The sequence below is a fragment of the Propithecus coquereli genome, unplaced genomic scaffold, assembly GCF_000956105.1.
Source record: "Propithecus coquereli isolate 6110/MARCELLA unplaced genomic scaffold, Pcoq_1.0 Scaffold11, whole genome shotgun sequence".
In the NCBI taxonomy this organism is placed as follows: domain Eukaryota; kingdom Metazoa; phylum Chordata; class Mammalia; order Primates; family Indriidae; genus Propithecus; species Propithecus coquereli.
Genome location: NW_012134969.1, coordinates 6,717,246 through 6,726,622, shown reverse-complemented (window position 1 = coordinate 6,726,622; position 9,377 = coordinate 6,717,246). Strand labels below are relative to the sequence as shown.

General features: G+C 43.7%; 1 non-coding gene across 1 annotated transcript; it reads left to right on the top strand.

Moving 5' to 3' along the window:
• Window positions 1-501: 501 nt before the first annotated feature.
• On the top strand, window positions 502-573 carry TRNAE-UUC. The gene has a single exon. It is a non-coding gene; the product is annotated as a tRNA-Glu (tRNA).
• The last annotated feature ends 8,804 nt before the right edge of the window (window positions 574-9,377 follow it).

Sequence of the window (9,377 nt, the reverse complement as noted above, 5' to 3'; positions counted from 1 at the left end):
AAGGTGCCCGTGGGCAGCCTGGACCGGAGCAGCGAGGGGAGAGACACGGTCGGATCTGTGGCACAGATTCGGTCCGGGGACACCGGCCAGTCCCGCTGTGGCCTCCGCGGCGGCGGGTTTATAGCTCTCCACGGTTCTTGCTTCTACTTAACGAGCTTCTACCAGTCAAACACCGGTCCTTTTGTATTTCGCAGGAGCTCTTGTGAGGAATTACGAACAATGACTCATCCAGGCTAGTGTGTACAGCGGTGTCGACACGGTATCGAGGACCAGGAACTGGATGGGATCACAAAAGGAGCGAGTGTAGACAGAAGGGAGATTCAGGAGCTCCTGGCAAGGAGGGAACGAGTAGAGCGCGAGCCCGAGTGGGTTAAGCGGCTATGGAACACGCGCAGGCGCAGAAGCAGGCTGGACGCCTGCAGCTGCGCGAGGTGGGCGGGCGGAAGCTGATAAAAGAGATTCAACTTATCTGGGTTTGCACCTCTATTCATCGTCGTCGTCTCCCACATGGTCTAGCGGTTAGGATTCCTGGTTTTCACCCAGGCGGCCCGGGTTCGACTCCCGGTGTGGGAACGCCTCCATTTTAGAAGTGGGTGAAAATCAATTTAGATCCTTCTAAATAATTTATATCCTTCTAAATGCAAATAAGACATGTTTTTAGTAAAGGTTGTAAAATCTATTTCAGAGCAGACGAGGCTGAAGGGGATTGGGACCTAGCCCCCAGGCGCCGGCGTGAGGGTGGAGCCTACCCAAACCCGGGCCACCATCAGCAGACGGCAGAAAGGACATATCTGGCAGCAACGTTAAGTTACCTTTTGAATAAAGGGATTAGGTCCTGGGTGAAGAAAAGCGGGAACCAAGCCGTCGCGTGCTAAAATGTATGCTCTTGCTGGTTTTTCTGCAGTAGTTTCTTTTTGTACTGTGGATATGGAGCAAATGACCAAAAAGTGCTTTTCTTTGAAAGAAAAATAAAAGGTGGAATTTTAGGACACTATAGGTCTTCAAAGTTGCCTAAAACCATTCCAAGATTTCCAGGAAAGACATATTACTAAGGGCAGAGTAATTCTGTGTACATTCCATCGAATTTGCGATTCAAAGAGCTCACTTAAACAGTTATGGGGGGAGGAGGAAGGAAGAAAGAAAATTAGGTTATTACAAATATTGAGCAGCGAGGCGATGGCAAAAAACAACACATTCTTCTCACTTCCTATTTATTTGACACATTGTGTTTAAAAAAAACTTTAAGAATGTATGATATGCTCAGCTAGAATTAGAAATCTTAGTATTGGTGTGACAGTTTCCAACTGTTCTGCCAATAAGTGCATCCTCTCCTATAATGGTTTATCTTGATTACTGCTCCAAAAGTTTGCCATCAGGAAAAACCTCAAGGCACTTAGAGCCACATTTTTTCTCCACTGGCGTTGATCTCTTTGAAGCTTCCACAGTTTGTCCCCAGACTTCCATTAACACTGAGAAATGACTGTGAAAATGACTTTGCATCCACGTGTCTTTGTTTGAAGTTTGCTCTTTTTGAAAGTCCTTTGGGATTTCAAGGGACACAAAAACAAATGTCATCCTTCATGAGAAAAGTAGTAGGCTAAATATATGCTTACTCAAAATTCCTGATAAAGAGTTTAGAGGAGAAACTGACCAATCAGCAGGTATTCTGTATTTATTGAACAATTGATAGGCAACTGAAAATCTTAATAATAATAAGCACTTACTATGAACCAGGCTAAATGCTTTTTCAAGTTAGTCCTTATTTTAGATGACTTTATTTATTTTTATTATTAATTTTTTTTTTTTAAGGAGACAAGGTTCTCACTATGTTGTCCAGGCTGTTCTCCAACTACTGGCTTCAAGGAGTACCTCCCTCCTCAGCCTCCCCAGTAGCTGGAACTACAGGCCTTAGCCACTGTGCCCAGCCCATTTTATTGTCAGATAATATTATTATCCCTGTATCAGCCATGGGCCCTGTAGGAAACTGATGACATTCTTAGCAGAGTATTTAATAAGGTACTATTTAGGGTTTAAGGAAACAAGAAGGGTAATGCAGTGCTCAGGGCCCCTGGGTCTAAGGGGCAAGGGCTGCCAGGTAGGAGTTGTGTGCTTTTTTGTTTTAAAACTTGTTTCAGGTGGCGAGTTTCATTCATATGAAGGCTGTCAAATCTACTCATCCTATTAATCATTCATTTTCATAAAGTAGATTTTTGGCCTCACAGATTTGACAAAAGCTTTCTTTAGATACCTGTAATATTTATTAATAGTAGACTCAGAGCATAGTAGATACTTCTAAAGACAGGTACTTAATAAAATGAAAGGATTTAACTTTGTGGAGAGATGGTACTTAAGTTATATTTGGCATTTTTATGGTCTTGCGTTTTTGCAAAACATTTTGCCATAATTTTCATTCATCATACTCATGATCCGTCAGTCTTTAGATTCATAGATATTTGAGCTGGAAAAGCCCTTAGCGGTTGCTTAATTGAGCCCCTCAATTCATTCCCCCATAAAATGTCTATTCTGGGATTTTATTCCTCTGATTCTCTAGTATTGGGCTTTAAATTGTATCCACAAAACATTGAATTCCCGCATGGTGTCCTAGCCAGACACCACTGCCTCCAAATCCTGTCTTCAGGGAAGGGGGTTGAGTGCAGAGAAGATACATTTTAAAAATTCTTTTGTATCTTTCTTTTGGTCAGTGTTCACAGTACATGAACACAGGAGTAATTTTTGTTTGAGTTTTTTGGGGTTTTTTAAAAAAATCGTCATATAAACATTTCTAGAAATTGATGAACATAATTTATTTGGGGTATTTTAACTAACCATATATTTTCAATATGTTTTCATTTTTTGCAGTCATAAATTCTGAGAGATTCTGCATGAATATTGCTTTATGCCTCTCAACAAGTATATTTATCATCGTATAGCTTTGAATGTATGTGTACTCAGAGTATGTCTGATGCCATATGCAAAAATATCCTAAATAATCACAATGTCAACACTTCATATTAATACAGAAAAGGGAGGCAAATACGAATTTTAACTCACCCACATTTCCAAGCTGAATAACTTGGAAAAACACTGACTACTTGGAAAATCACTGGAACAAATAATCAAAAAATCAATTTGCAAACACCTAGAAGACCACAGGGTACTGGGTAATCATCCTACATTATTTTGTGAAAAACAAGGCTTATCAGATGAATCTAATTTCCTTTTGTAGCAGAGTGACAGCCATGGTGGATGGGGGAACAGTCAAGATAATCTATCCTGATTTAAGAAAGCGTGGGATTTTGCACTTTGTTGTGTACTCATTAAGAAAGTGTAGGTAAGACTATTCCTGTTTGACAGGGACACATGCAAACTGAAGTTGGGGGCTCAGTTTCCGGCAATGGGCAACTTAAACTCAGGATGTGCAAAAGTGACCTCTTCCTCCTTCCCGCATCTCCTCTGCCTGGATTCCTTATTTACTTATTTATTTATTTATTTATTTTTGAGACAGAGTCTCACTGTGTTGCCCGGGCTAGAGTGAGTGCCATGGCATCATCCTAGCTCACAGCAACCTCAAACTCCTGGGCTCAAGCGATCCTCCTGCCTCAGCCTCCTGAGTAGCTGGGACTACAGGCATGTGCCACCATGCCCAGCTAATTTTTTCTATATATTTTTAGTTGTCCAATTAATTTCTTTCTATTTTTAGTAGAGACGGGGGTCTCGCTCTTGCTCAGGCTGGTTTCGAACTCCTGAGCTCAAACAATCCGCCCGCCTCGGCCTCCCAGAGAGCTGGGATTACAGGCGTGAGCCACCGTGCCCGGCCTACTTATTTATTTTTAACTGTCATCCAGGTTCTCTTGTGCAAATTACTTCATCTCTGCCTTCCTCGGTTTCCTAGACTCTAAAATGGGGGCCATAATAGGACCTACTTCATGGGGTTCTGAAGAGTCAATGAGTTAATGCATATAAAGTGCTTGGCCCAGTTTAAGGCCAAGGAAACCTGGTTGCCATCACCATCGCCGTCATTGTCATGTTTCGTTCCTCTTTCTCCTCTACTCCCACCCTGTCTAATCACGACATTTAATCTTATCATTTCAACCTCTTCAGTGGAGCTCATGTAAGTTCCTGCACACAGTAAATACTTAATAAACATGAGCTGAAGGAATGTGTGAGCGGGACAAGGACTTTATTGATTGGAACACCTTGAGTTCCAAGTTACAGAAAGCCACTGGAATGCCACCAGGAGAGAATCATTGGCTGGGAAGTGGAATGGGATGGCTTGGGGACAACCAAAACCGGTGTTCCCTCTCTCTGTCTCTCTGTATGTCAGATTTATTGTCACCTATTATGGACCAGCTGCTTCCACATGGCAAGGGATCTGGGCACTGCTGATCCTTACTCATTCCTCATAGCTTTCCCATCTGAGAGAGAAGGTCTTTCTTTTCTCAGTTTCTCTTGGAAAGTGCTGGGAAGAATGTGCCGCCTCACCTGAGCTCTGGGCCTTTCCCATGGCTGATGCACGTGGGGGGGTTTGATTGGCAGCCCCCATTAGAGCCACATGGTAGAAGAGGAAGGAAGAACTGGGATAAAAATTAAGCTGGAAAAATTAAATAGTGGTGGTGATATAAATGGTGGTGATTTAGTATACTCACAAGGTTGCACAACCTTGTAAATATACTAAAAATCCCTGAATTGTAAAAGACTACATTTTATGGTATGTTAATTATAGCTCAATAAAAAATAATTTGAAAAATTAAGCCAGAGGTAAAATCTTGCTGGCAAAAACAGACGTTTTGATATTGTTTGTATTTGGGCTATTCATTTATTTAGCAGACATTTATAATGTGTCTAGTATGTGCTGGCACTGATGTAGATTTACATTGTAGTGGGGGAATCACACACAAATACGTAGATAGGGTGAGAAGTCTGGATTTCATTCTAAATGGGATGGGAAACTTCTGGAGGTTTAGGTGTGGAGACAGGTCCACCCCCAGGATGAGACCTCCCTGGAAAGGAGGGTCTCTGAGGGTCTTCCGGCTGGTCCTCTGCTGTGGTCAGCACAAACCACACTTTGGCAGGAAGTTGAGACTGTTTTAACAGGTCTCTTGAGATGGATTCCATAACCCTCATTTCAGAATCTGGCAGCCTAGTTGTAAGAGAATGATTTCCCTGTGGACTCATCTAGATCACATTATGCTTTGCCCAGAGTTGCCAAACTGCAAAATTTGAGGGCACAGTTTCAAGACTGCCCTTACTTCTGACACCAACTGCAAGTTTGGGGGGTTCCCAAAACCACCCTCAGGTTTGATGATGTTCTAGAAGGGCTCAGGACTCACTGAAAGCTATAATATTCACGGTTATGGTTCATTCCAGGGAAAGGATACAAACTGAAATCAACCAAAGGGAGAGACACATAGGACAGTCTCGGAGGATTCCAGATGCAAACGTGCTGTTGTCTTCTCTCCCTGTGGAGTCAGGACCCTCCTGGTATTGAAGTGTGACAAAATGCATGGAGTTCTGAAAACCAGGGAAGCTCAGCGGAGCTTCGTTGCCTAGAGTTTTTCTGGGGCTTCACGATGTTGGCATGATGGATTGGTTACCCATGGAATTGAACTCAGTCTCCGGGTTGACTGATACCATGTGACCTAAAGCCCCCACACTAAGTCCCATGGTTGCCATTCTGGCCTGGCCACTTCCCCTGCTAAGACTATTGAGTATGGCCAACCCCACCCCAAGATCCAAAGTGGTCAGCCGCTGCCCTCGACAAAGACTCTCCTGCCAAGTACGACACAGATTACTTCCCTGAAGCCTAGGGCAAAGCCAACTCCTCTACCCACCATTTCTTCTAGTTTTCTTCTCAATGGAGAGGAAGGTGAGAGGCGTTGTTATGGCCACAAACTGTTTGCCAAAAGATAGGGAAATAAGGGACATGCTGGCTCTGACCTCTCTCCTGTCTCGTCTCTAGAACTTTCTAAGGGAAGTTCCCAAAAGAGCGGCAAGGAGGGGCCGGGAGGAACAGCACGTTGTTATCTGCGGCCCACACTGTGTGCCTGGCCACCCCACAACATCCTCTGAATCTTGAAATGGAAACAGGGGGTCCTTGGGGTGTGTCCGATGCTGGGGATTTCTGCCTCATCAGAAGTGCAGCTTTGTTTGAGAGATGACACCTGCTTCAGGATTTGCACCGGAAGCTTAGAAGCAGTTACAGAGTTGGAATGCTGCTGCAGGCAGCAAATGGGGGCCTGTCAGGATCTTGTCTGGATCTTGCAGCCTCTGACAGTGGCCCTGGGGAGCTCACTGTGCTGTCGTCAGGGGATCGATCCCCTTAGTGGGTGTTAGCTATGCCGGCCCAACACCTGCAGCCAGTCCAGATGCATCACCTTCTACCCGGACTCTCTCATTGTGCAAGTCTACGCATTGGCCTCACCATTCGTTTCTTGCCTCTGAGTGCTTCTCCATCCAGTGCTGTTTTCCATTCTCAGCTCTCATACAGGGAGGTTGTGCTCAATGCGTTCGCTGAGTCCGAGGTAGAAACAGTAAACCCGACAGTCATCGGAAACTGGAGTAATTTTCCATAACCTGTGCTCGTTAATGTCCTGATTGGGGTTAATAGATTCAAGGGAGGCGGAGAGAGCAATGCACCAAGGGAAGTGAAGGAGGAATAATCAGAATTTGGTAACAGCATGGTGGTGGGGTGTGAAGGGAGGGGATAATTTGTTGACAGCCCCAAGTTGAAAAGCATCCCCAGAGAGACAGAGAAGTGGGGCAAGGAGAATGAGGTTTGTCTCCTCTGACAAATTTGAGGCACTGCTGGGATATCTAAATGGAGCAACCTGAGAGGCAGGAAATACAGGCTGGAACACCTGCGAAAGCAGCGCCTATGGGGGCAGCTGTAATTTCCAGGCAATTGGGAGGCTTCGGGGGTTTTTGTCTGCACAGTGCCCGGCTGTTGCAAGCAGCGAGCGGGTGGTGGAGAGAGGAGTGAGACCGGTGTGTGTACCCGCAGGTGCGAGAGGTTCTGTCGTGTATCTGGCCTGCTGTGCCAGAGACAAATTTTGTATAGAAACCTCTGGACATGCAGAGCATCTCAAGAGTACCAAATATGCACCACATGACTCGAAGGGCCTCCGTTCCCACTGCAGTCATCGTAGGTTTGATGTTTATTATAATCATTTTCTGACAGATGGAGTAAAGTGCCTTGAGGAAGGTGTGACTTTCTCTAATTTGTGCAAAGGTACTGTATGAGCTAGCAGGGGCTCTGGGATGCTCGTTAGGCTATTTTTTTTATCAATCTTAGTCAATAAAGCCTGCAAATTTTCCAATCCCTTCTGATCTTGCTACATTAAGTGAAGAATCAGTCAAAGACCTTGACTCCCCAAAGACCCTGTAATAATTTTGTAAACTGGGTACTATGATGTTGGCACACAGCTTTTTGCGTACTCTATGTGTGACCATAGGGCACACGGGGAAGGTGAATTGGTACAAAGTTCATGGAAAACTGTTAAGCATATAGATCAAGAGCCATAAGCATGTTTTTTCCTTTCATGTGGTAATCCTCCTTCCAGAAATCTACATCTTTGATACATCAAGTGTCAAAGAAGGGCAAAGATACAGACTTATAAACAAGGATCTTTTTCCTTACAGCATTTTTTTTTTTTTTTTGAGACAGGATCTTGCTCTGTCACCCAGGCTAGAGTGCAGTGGCATCATCAAAGCTCACTGCAACCTCCAGCTCCTGGGCTCCAGCGATCCTCTTGCTTCAGCCTCCCTAGTAGCTGGGACTACAGGAGCGCACCACCACACTGGGACTGACAGCATCTTTATAATTACAAATATTTGAACAGATAAAAAGGACCTGCAACCAGGAGAATGAATGAACAAATAGTACTTTCATATGATAGTATATTGTATAGCCAGTGTTATTTACCAGATGAGATTATTCAATGACATGGAAAAAAGCAGTTTGAGTCCAACTTTGTATTATCTATTAATATGTTCATGTAAATAAACACACATATACATTAAAAACAGGAAGGAAATATACCAAAATGTCAACAGTGGTTATTTCTAGATGGTAGAATTACAAGCAATTATATTTTTTTCTTATACTTATTTAATTTTCCAACTTTTTTGAAACGAGCTTATAATTGCTTTTATAATCAGAAACCTTTTTCTTCTGAAATAAATCTATACAGCTCAGGGTCTGTGTGGGGTGGGAATGGTACTCTAGTGTCCTCTTAGCTACCCCCAAGCACAAGGATCTTTCAGAGACATCAACCTTCTGCTGGCCTTTATTGGTCGCTCTCCCCCTTTATACTTGAGTGGCTGGGCTGACCCCTTTGGTGGGCAGGGCTGGCAGGGAAGGGACAAGGCTTCAGGCCAGCTGTGCCACTACATCCTCCCTGCCCCCATGGTGGGGTGGGTAGTCCTTCTTTTGGTTCTAAAACAGAACCTGCATGCCCCGAGCCTTACACAGGAAATGCCATTTTAGTTGTAAGAGATGTTCTTTTAGTAAACCAAGACTGCCAACCATTCACGGAACACTGTTATCTATCGTTTGAAGACTTTTTAAGCACACAACCTAGATCCTGTTAGATCTTTTTCAGTGGGGTAACTTCCCTCTCGTCAGAGCATTGCCTTTCCTTATTGTTCTTTTGAAAATGAAAATCAAAGTGGTTTTTTTTTTTTAAATTCTTCTAAGGTGGAGTTTTGATCTGCTACTCCTTAGCCAGGTATGGTAGGATTTATCAATATGAATTTCTATATTGAGAATTATGATAATTTAAGCTCTTATTTAAGGGTTAGCAGAAACAACTGGTCTATTCACAAGCTGGAAAGAGGCCAATGTCAGATATGACAAACAAAATAATGAAGAGGGAAAATAAAATTCATTTCATAGGAGGCTCAGAAATAGCAAAAACATAATGAAAAGCTTGGATATTTAGAGAGAGCTCTCACCTGTTGAACATGATCTGAGGACAAGATATCATCATTCCGCCTGTAAGAAAGTTAGACCCCAAGAGTTCCTGAATGTCTAGTCTATTCAATCACACTGGCCCCCATGCTGTGTCCCTCACAGGGCAAACAGACCTACAGGAAGACAGGATGCAGCAAGTAAGACCACAGCTCTTCTCTCAGGTAATTTTAAGTGTTTTGCAACTTCTCGTGGGTCTATCATTCTTTCAAGATAGAAAGTTGAAGGAAGTTAAGTGAGAAGGAGAAACATAAGAAGCCTGTGCATATGTGGATTCAATATACCGGTGACCACGATCTGCCAGCACCCCTGTGTATGGGACACAAAGGTCAGGGCGAGTCACTGGGGAATGAGGGTGACTGGCTTGGGGCCAGGCGGTAGACAGCATGCAGAGGGCATGGAAGAGAAA